The sequence below is a fragment of the Morone saxatilis genome, unplaced genomic scaffold (assembly GCF_004916995.1).
Source record: "Morone saxatilis isolate NCDOM2014 unplaced genomic scaffold, NCSU_SB_2.0 Contig24, whole genome shotgun sequence".
Lineage (NCBI taxonomy): Eukaryota > Metazoa > Chordata > Actinopteri > Moronidae > Morone > Morone saxatilis.
In genome coordinates, this window is record NW_023339807.1 from 9,843,302 (window position 1) to 9,854,266 (window position 10,965).

Here is a 10,965-nt window from a genome sequence, read left to right on the forward strand (position 1 = left end):
CACCCTACTGCTGACGGCTGTGAGTGCAGCTCAGTGTGTTGAAAGCTATATGGTATGTTAAAGGTTAGAAATAAATTTGTTGCTATGTGGAGAAGGTGCCGTAATTATTTGAGAACCAGCAGTTCCTGATCTCCTGTTTCCTTCCATCTTTTCTGAGTACTCTGTTATCTGCACTATTCCATCAAAAAACACACTGATAACAGACTGGAGAACTCAATTGACCTTGACTGAGTGTAGGAGAGTAGACACTTGTAGTACTGAGAAATAGAGGGCCAATGTGAGACCATATTTCTGACTGTTTGGCTGTCCATCTGTTTTGACAAATTTAAAACACAGAAGTGTTTTCTGATCTGATGAAACTATCAGCAGGACCACATCATCTGTCTGTCCAAAATTGTTCCATATCACAGCTGAAAAATAAATCTTGTTTTATGATGTGACAAAGCCGTTCTTAAGATTTGGGCACAAAAATATCTCAGTTAGGTTTAGGGAAAGATCACGGTGTGGGCTGAAATAAGTGCTTTGTTATGGTCAGGAGAGGGTGTTTTGGGTTAAAATGACTACTTCCTGAATAAAAACAGGGGACTCTTGTCGTCATGGTTGCAATAATAAACACGTGGTTAATGTTATGATTGTGGTCACTGTCAGAAACAGGAAACAAAGAGTGGTCTCCAGTGTGTAAGTATGATGCTTTGTTGTGGTTTTGGGGCACTTGTTGAAACAGCCGATGATGTTGTTCTCCTTGGTAGGACTGTCTTTTTGAGATAAGGTGAGACAGTAACATGTTTGAAATTGTATTTCATTTGTATTTCTGCATTATGTGGTATAGTTTCAATTGCTAAAGGTAATGTTTTTGTGAGGTTCCTCCAGGTTCCCCCACAATCCAAACATGCACTAGTCAGGTGTAATCTTCAAAACTTTAAATTGCACAAAGGTGTGAACCTGAGTGTGGATGTGTTTGTCTTTGTATCTGTGATCACTGGGCTGTCTGGGGACATGACCAAGGCAATAATATGCTAGTTTGTTAATTATTATCTTTTAATATTTATTTTTACAGAGATGAATGATGCAAAAAATCACAAACCTTTAGCCTGCCAGATACAATAATGGTTCTCCTCTGACAAAAACTGCTGACCGGTAAATTATTCATATTCACGCTATGAATAAATAAAATAAACAGGCCCTGCTCTCAGTCTACAAATCTAGGAAGTATTTGCCCATTTAATCATCAAATTTTAACAGAAGCTGCAACACATTGCATAAGCACTCAAGACTCCTGGGAGCAAACTTGACCAACTGCCAATAAGTGTTTGTGCCTAATTTTCAAGAGCCATTTGCCTCCTATCTGATTCCTTTCCCTCATATCAAGGCCCACAGTATAAAGCCTGTCTCTCTCCCTTGGTCCCTAGATAATTAACTTGGCTTTGTTGTGTACAGCACACATGCACATTCATTTCTAATTAGCAACAGACAGCATTTACCACTACTACACACAATATTTTAGACTAGCTCAGTGATTTCCCCCTTTTTTTAAAAACATATACGTATCGTAGGTCAGTCAATAGTGCCAGCGAACCACCACTAAATTAATTTAACTCCACACATGCCTTGCAGCAAAGTTCCTAATGGTTCTCTTCTCTACATGTAAATGACCTCCTGTCCTGGATCTTTGATTGCAGATCAATGACTGTTTGCTTTATTTCAACATTCAGCGGCGGTGAACCACAACGCCACGGGGGCAAATGTTGAACAGAGAATTTACAGGTTTGCTATCGAGCACTTTGAAACAATAAAGCTGCTAGTGAGCTATTAAACAAACGAGAGAATAAAGTGGCTGCTGTGGACCGAGATTAACACGATAGATACAACGTCGAAGGGTGTAATTATTCTTTACTGACACAAACGTTTAGCCCCCAGAGCGGAACAGTGTTTACCACAAATACCGCCACCACGCTTGACCTAATCATGGGCTGAGATTTACCTGACTGCATTTGAAATGTGTTACAGCTGATTTGTGTGTTGGAGCTGATAGTTTATAGCAATCAGCACATTGTGTATCCTGACTTAGTGCTGCATTTGATCCCTCAAATAACTGCCAGACAATATGTGCCCTATTGTTTGAAACCTGGTAAGATTTTAACTTAAATGATGTATTATTTTATGCATAAAAGACAATGTATTCAGGTTGGACATGAATGATGACAACAGAGGATAGCATGCATTTGTTGCCTGATTTTTGATGTGTTGGATCTTGCTGTGTCAGGATTTGTTCATTGTAGTTTTGTTTTTCCACATTACAAACAGGAGCTGTCAGAATTATTCAACCCCAGTGTTTGCTTGTGTCTTCTGCAATTGCTTTTCATACAACATACGGTACCTGGTAAGCTTCTGTATCAGCACATGATGTTGCAAGGTCTACATTAAATCATCTGCATTCAAACAAAAGGTAACTGCATGCTTTGTTTTGGTATCAGTATAAAACATGTCATTTCTAGGGACAAGGAATTTCAGTAAAATTGGTACCCATGATACTGAACTAATTCAAATGGAACAAACATCCATTCAAAATTGTATTAAGTATTATTAAACTATTAATAGCTATGACAATCAATGTGAAATTGTGTGTTGTGTGTGTGTGTGTGTGACTTGATTCAGATTTTGATTTCCAGAAGCAGTTGTTTTGAAATTTCACACTTTGTGGTTCTGGGGACAGAAGACAGAGAAGACATATCTGGTCAATTGCAATTTCAGAAACTTTAATGGTCTACTTTAGTTTAAAAAATAATCACATGAATCACAAAGCGCACATATAGTGCAGGATATGGTGTATAATTGCATGGTGAGGGACTCCACAAAGTGTATACATCAACAAGCATCCAGACCAGCATGGACAATGGTGGACAGACTTAGCCATTACTGCCAACTCCTGACTGTAGAAATATGGCAATCTCTATATTGTCCTGCCAATGTATTAAAGCCATGAGCTGCATTCCAGGTCTTGATTATGTGTGTGATTTGTCTGGTTTTGTGTCTATGTGTATGCATTTGGTGTGTGTGTGTGCTTGCATCCATGCTTGTACGTCTGACCACTGATGTGCACACACTGATGTGTGTATCATATCACGTGTGTGTAGGTGAGTGTGCACACTTGTTTGTGCCTCTATGTGTGTGCGCTAGCTTGTGTGTACACTAGCTGGCATGTCAGCTGATGTCCCCAGTAATCCAGCAGTGGGCCTGTTGTGGATTAGTAGCAGGCTCCAGGGGATGGGAATCCCATTCCCGTTTACAGCTCTCCCTGGCAGGAAGAAAGGCAAGGATGCCTTCTCTCTACTGCCTTCACACCGGTTGGAGCCTGAAGGTGTGTGCGTGTGTATGTGTGAGTTTGGTGTTATGTGGATGTCGAATGGATGCTGTGGAGTGTGTATTATATGTAGGATGTCTGACATTAAATTCAGCTTTCTTTTCCTATTCTGATATTGGTTTCTTGCTAAAGTGTTAACTGATTGGGTTATGTGTCACTTTTTCTGTTAGATCATATATGGTCATGTGTTTTTTTTGTGGCATAGTTTTAGACAATACAAAATTACTGTTAATTACTTATTTGCATTGTTGGATTAATCAAGTGAAAGCTGAATTGTAAAACTGCACGTCAACTCTTTTTCTCTTCATTTCTCCTTTTTCTTTTGAAAAAAGAAATGTTTCTTTGTGTGAACATGCATGTTCTTTCCATGGGAGAGAAAGAAAAATGCTGCTTTATCAGTTGGGCCTTGTCTTGGAGATACTCTTTATGGGAACATGTGGTGATCCGTGGTGGCATTTCTATCACATCTGGTGTAGACACACACACTTAAATCACAACACACACACGGGCCATTGCGTGGCAACAACATGAAATTTCATCATGATAGGATTTGTTTTGAAGTCATTCGAACACCATCCAACACAACAGCTGACCTCTTGAACCTTGAGATACAACCTTACCTTCTCCCCAGTGACAATTTAAATGCCACCTTTCTTCCACCCAGAGAGAAAGAGAGAAACATTTTTTTTTCTTGTGTGTGTGGCTGGGACTTGCAACTCGATAGCACAACAAAAGAGCTGTGGTGGCAAGTCCCCACGCAGACATTATATGTCAGCATCACCGTCATACTGTTAGCTTGTCCCAACTGTACAAAGCCATCCTCATTCAGGGCACCTAACCAAGGTCAGCCTGGATTAGCCGTTAGTAACCCTATCAGGTCCAGCACAATGATTACAAAGCCCAGTGACACTGGCTGTCAGCAGACTCTTTCTAGGCAACCCTATCTGCTCGACCCTTGGCTACAGAGCCACCGGAGAGGGTTAGTCTATTTCAAACTGTTCCCCCTTTGTGTCTCCCTTTATTTCCCCCCTTTGATTTTCGGCGACTCGTTTGGTTCATCAATCAGTCTGTCTGGATGTGTGTGTGTTTGAAACCCATGCTGCACATAATTCCTGTAATTTGTGGATGTTTTTCTTCTTCCCTTTCCACATAGCCCATTCTTTTGTGCTTGTTACTTCTGACGCCAACAGCCATCCCACCTAAATCCTCCACCCTCCACCCTGCAGATGAATGAGCCCTGCAGCTCTATGCTATATACCAAATGATTTGTCCTCAAATGAACATTTGTCAAATTATAATAGTGATCAGAATTGTAAACCTAATAGTCTTTGAACTCAGTGTACGACTTTATGGCATACACTGTGAGGGTGTATTTTGTTAAAAAAAAAAAGTGATGTTTGTAGTTTGCGAGACAGCACTTGTGAGAGAAGTTTTTCAACCATGAATTAGGAAGCAGGAACATTGTTCTCCTTGTCTCACCAATTCAGACAACATGTCAGAATACAGCAAAATAAAGACTCGTGTTTCACTACAAGTGCGGTTGTTGTTTCCTTTCTGTTTTTCGAGAGGAATTACACTTCAGGCCCATCGGTTTACTGCTTCACTTTCCTCCCCGAGAACTGTTTTCCCAACATCCATGTCAGTTAGCAGCATGTTAAACAAATCAAACCTAAAGAAAGAGCTGCCTTCTGATTTTGGTTAAAAAAAAACTATGATAAACAAGGACAAGAACAACAGCAACAACAGTGCTAGCAGCATAACGTATTCGAGGCAACATGGCAACCGATGTTCTCCACTTCAGCACATCAGAGGCATCCCTGCTTCAGTCGCCCTAAAGGTACCCGTTTACAAAGTGATAGGGCTTAGGGTTTTTAACTCGGGGCGAGAAGCTGATTTGAAACCCCCTCTGCTGCCAAGCACATGGACGGCTGCTGATTAGAAGAGGGTTGGCAGCAGTGGGCAGATGCCAGGCGGGGAGAGAGATGACGGCCTGTCGCCAGTCTGCCACCCAACCCTGCTCGTCCCCCCAGTTGGCCCCTCCCCTGCTGACCCCTCCCCCGTTGTACAAAAAAAAAGACCAAAGACATTTCCGTGACAAACCCGAAGGGGGGAGGGTATGAATTGTAGTAGTGCTTTGTATCAAAATGCAGCAAATGTGACATTCTTGTGACAACAGATACACAAAGACACATACTGCAACATTTTGTCATTTTTCAACCAATCTCAAGAGTTTTGGGGAGTTGTTTTGATCACATGAAGCTGACAATGACTCTGCCTAGCTAACTAAGTTGCACAATGAAAGATCACAGTGCAGTTTTTCTTCTTTACTCTGCACGCCCACACACAAACACGAGCACACAAACACACATGCACTGTACTTGGTGCAAGTTTGGGATACTGAACATTCCTTCACCAGCCCACAGAGGATAAAACATTTTGAGCTTTTTGGGTGTCTCAGAATATAGGAGATTAAATAGCCATGTGTATAGAGCATAATACACTCTCTTCTCAACTGATGCAAAAGTGGGATTTTGTCCAGTGAAGATGAGTCCAACATCAGAAACCAAAAGGATGAGTCCAAAGCTACAAGGAGGCTGACCAGAAAAAGAAAAAAAAGAACTCTATGTACTGTTCTAATAAGTCACAATGGTGTGGAGGCAGCAGTTACTGTGAGCAATGCAGGCTTTAATCATAATTCAATATTCCAGACTGTACTGATTTTAGACCAGCTCAATGTGACTACATACCTAGTCCATTTCTCTGCTACACTACTGAACTGTTAGTGATGCACCTACAGCCATGCATAGTTACAGTGATAGACAGACTCATGCATTTACACATTTACCCTGCTCCACCCTACAATGCCCCCAAATGCACCCACATAGTTAATACATAAGCCCCAATACTCCATTTCAGTTATGTATAAGTTTAAAAAATGCAAAAGGTCCACAACTGCTGCACCGCAGAGGTTCAAAAGCATATGGAAAATCAGAAATCAATACAAATTTAGTCATATGTGTAATAAACAAAAGGCATGACATCGAAGCTATATCCTCAATTCAACTCCAGGCAATTTACTCTACCAAAAAGGGTTAGCAGTTAGAAATCATCAGCCAATACAATACGAGCAACTCTGCCAGTTCTACATTATTCAGTGGTAAATTCTGTTGGGAGAAAAAAGATGAGAAATCAATAACTGTTTCCTTCATTTATGAAGGATGATATTTTTCATAAAATGAATCAGGTATTGAGTTATCTGGAGTGAGCAGATGTATAAAAACAGCTTTTATCCATTAAGCAATCATATTTATAATGAATCAATTGGTCTGTCTGGTTTTATTTTTATTTTTTGGCAAATATTGAAAGTTAATTAATTTCATTAAAGTCTAACATATTAATTGGGGCCTAATTTATAGGTTTTATTTGTGTTTGACAAACACAAAATGTATTTGTTTGCAGACATTCAAGCTCATATGGAATATTCCATCAATAAAAAAATATAACTCAGTATAACTCATCTCAATATAAGCAAAACTGTTAATACCATATTTACACACTGCAAAAAGTCACTACACCTTATTTATATGGGTCTAAACTGGCAATAAGGTCATGCAGGACAGGGTATCTGTATGTCTGACTCTACATCTTTTTCCTTGTCTGCCTCTCTGTCTGTCTGACCTGGTGCTTTTCTGTCTCGCTTTAGCTGCCTGCCTTACTGACTCTATACTCTCTATACTGTCTTTATATGTCTGTCTCTCTGACTGCCTTGTCTTTCTGCCTGTCTGTCTGTCAATCTCCTCTCTCCCATCTCCTATATCTCCATCAGGATGGGACTAAAATATCTTAGGAGCTCCAGCCTGTCTGAAACTGAGACCTGGAATGTACTACTGCAGAGTTCAACACACGTACACGTACACACACACACACACACACACACACAGTTGTACACCTTAACAGGCCGACAGGTGCACTTTCACACTGACAATATGCATATGAGCACAAGACATTTACATGCACACACCTATACTCAACATCATATACACTTGCACACATACAAAAAAGCCCCCTCTCAGACCACTCACACACACTCTCTCTTTCTCTCTCATTCTCTCTATCTCTCTCTCTTTATCTCACTCTCTCTCTCTCTCACACACACACACACACTCACACACACCAATTCACAGTGATGGTACAGTACTGATGGTTAGCCTATGGTCTATGTCTAGAGGAGACAGTGCCCCCTGGTGTGGGCCAAACAGTACTCCCAGTCAGCCATATCTTGACCTAATCTATATTGAGAGTACTCATTTACTCTTCTGGGATTGATTCGTCCTGCCTGAAACAGAGAAACCACCTACATCTTCCTAAAAAAATCAAACCACTTCCTGGATGGCAGACAGACTGTAAAGATAATTGGGGATGCAATAAATGTCTGGCATATTTCCAGATACATGTAGAACTAAAAGCAGGACTTTTGACACTACAGTAAATATTCAGTTATATAACCATGCAGATCCAGACGTATTTGACACATTCATTGGATAGTTTTCTGTGATGTTGGTATAAGGTACATCAGTGTACTCAACTGATATTGAGTACTGAGAATATGGTTCGACTTACTGATTCTAATGCAAACTGGTCAAGCTTTAGACATTAACATTTAATTGGATTTGCTCTTATACATACTTGTTTAAAAAATGTATACAGCAATTCAGTTCCCTTTAATGTCAACTGTACTAGCCATGTATTATGACTGATGTGATCGTTTTATAGGTCCATGTGTTTCAACATATAATCATACATAATGAAAAACTATCACATGTAACACAACACATTTTTAAAGCTTTTATAGGCATACATACAGTTCGTTTTTTGTGACACTCATCCATGTATTCAAAAAATAAGAATGGCATGAGAATGTGTAAACAAAATTGAACACAAGAATAAAATCTGATTTTATTATATTTTGTATTTAATTGGTGGGTGCTTAGTGTGTTTATGTAACAATTACTGCATTTACTGACAAGGTGTTTATGATAACAACACACTTAATACATAAACCATAATAGGCCTATGTTGTGATAACAGTATGTTCTATTAGACGTCATGTAATAGTCATAACACTGTCATGTCTCCTCTCAAAGTAGCTTAAATTGAAAAATTGCCCCCATTATGGCTGTAATTAAGTCAAGACTTGAATATAGGGCATTATTAGATATTGTGTATTAATTAACAAAACTGCAATGCATAAAGATTACTATTAGCCCTTTTTGTACATTATAATGTATGCATGTATTTAGCTTATTTAAATAAACTAGTTATCCCTGCTAACATGCAAACTGTATTGCACCTATTTAAATTGTGCTGTTGCTGTTTACAACACTGCCAGACCACGCCGCAGTGGAGGAACAAGCACCTGATAGATGAATACGTTTCATTTGGATGAATACTGATGAGGAAGACTGCTAGGTCCACTCTTCTTCCCAACAGTTGCCACCTTGACTGCCCGTTCCAAAACCACTGTCACAGTTTCAGGTTTCCACCATGCTGTGCTGTATCGCTTGTCTCCAACAGAGGTCATAATGCCTGTAATCACAATAATAAAAGACAAGGCTATGCCCTGTTTTGCATGGAGAAAAAGCGCACACAAACATACACCACAGCCTAGACAGGTGAGTGCCCAAACACACTGGTAGAGCGCATGGGCAAATACTGTCAAAACTCACCTAAAACGATTGCGCGCACACAAACAGTGTTGGTGGTTACCTTGGTGTCTGTATTAGAGGAGAGACTGCCCTTCATAAAAGCGACAATCACCACCACCAACAGCTTTGTTATTGCTGGTGAATGTAATTGTAATAAAAAGGGATGAGCGTATTTTTGAGATGCGCTAAGTGGTGGAAATTAAGGAGCAGGGTAAACCTCCCGCAGGCTAGAGCGCGCACTGCCTGAGGAGCGCGCACACGTATCGGTGCTCGCATACATTCATGGATGTGTCCACGTTTGATAGCTGGACTGACGAAATAACCAGCTGCAAGTGGAGAGCACTGGCCATTTTATACTCTCTCTCCCACTCTCTCTCTCCCTCTCCTCCTCCCCCTCTCCTCCTCTCCTCCCTCCTCCTCTTCCCCCACTCCACGTCCCTTTCCCCCCTCCTTCTCCTCATCTCCTCTCTCCTCCTTCTCTCCTCCTCTCCCATGCACAATTGGTCTTAAGCATGGAGATAGCGCAACGCCCCCAAGTTTTGGCATCAGACAGACGCTGTGTTGCCACAACGATTCAACAACCTGACCTACAAAATACATCCACAATAAATACCACTCAATGTGCAACAAATAAACACTGGAGAACACAACCAGGTGAACTAATTTTCCCATACCTTGTCTTCTTTCTTCAAGCCAAAGGTCTCTTTATGTAGGCTAATTCCATAATTCACACCAAAATCAAACCAAAAAAATATAAAAACTCACTCCTAACACAAAACCAATTCATCGCTAGCAAATTGGGCGGTCTAATGAACCATCAATTGAAATGAGAACAATTAAAACAAATGATCACCATTTTAAACCTTCCTATTACACATCCCCACCTTGTGGGTGGTGATGAACCACACCTTGACACACAATAGATGCGGCTGGCGCAGCCTGAATACCCATTACACTTCTTGCCACCCTAGCCAACCAGTATGTTACATTATTCACCCTCATTCCCATCCCTTGCCAGTAAGCTCCTCTGCGTATTCCAACCTACAAAACCCCAGAGTTATCAACAATTCCCTACAACCCACTCTTGACCAGACCCTCCACTATTCTTTCCCTGATAAGTGCTCCGGAGTCTTGGTTTTGTCTTCCGCGAGGACTCCATTCATGAGGCAAGAAAGGGGTGCGGGTGTGGAATTTCACCGATAGCCGGAAGTGAACAGCCCTCCCCAACCCTCATTCCCAACTCCGTCTGTCGCTTCCTGAAACCCTCCACCTCCGGCTCCTTCCCCTCTCCCACTACTCCCTCCACCTTCATAGTTGCTGCTGTACTACCAATACCACCCCTCGCACGCTAGGGGATCAACGACGCCAATGCCTACATCTCGCCCCCCCCCACCCTCTATTGTCAAGGGCACCCTTAACCCCAGCATCCTTTCGGTCGGTTCTTTCTCCCAGCTCAAGCCCGGGCTGCTGGGAGGGAGGCCCACCCGCTGTCTTCCTTTTTCTTCCCTTATTGCTTTCCCATCACTGTCTGGATTGAACTGTCTCTGCCCACGGCATGATCTATCTCGCAGCCATCTGATGACTCTGCTTTTTACTTTATCCTCTTGGCCCTGTTTGCTCTGCCCCGACGCCCCTGCGCGTCTTTTCTCTCCTCCCTCTTTCCTGGAATCGGCCAACCTACCTCTCCGCCGCTCACCCCAATGTCCTACTCCTCAGGGTTTACCTCTTCTAACCCCCAGCCGGGCCCTCTGGCTCTTTTCCATTCTTGTCCGCCTCCTTACGCGGCGCCTCGGCCTCTGGCTGCTCGCGCCGAATGAACGACTCTGGCGAGGCTCCGTCCTCCCTCTGGCTCAGCCCTTTCAGCCTCCCCTCAACCCACCCCGGGATCGCCAGAATCTT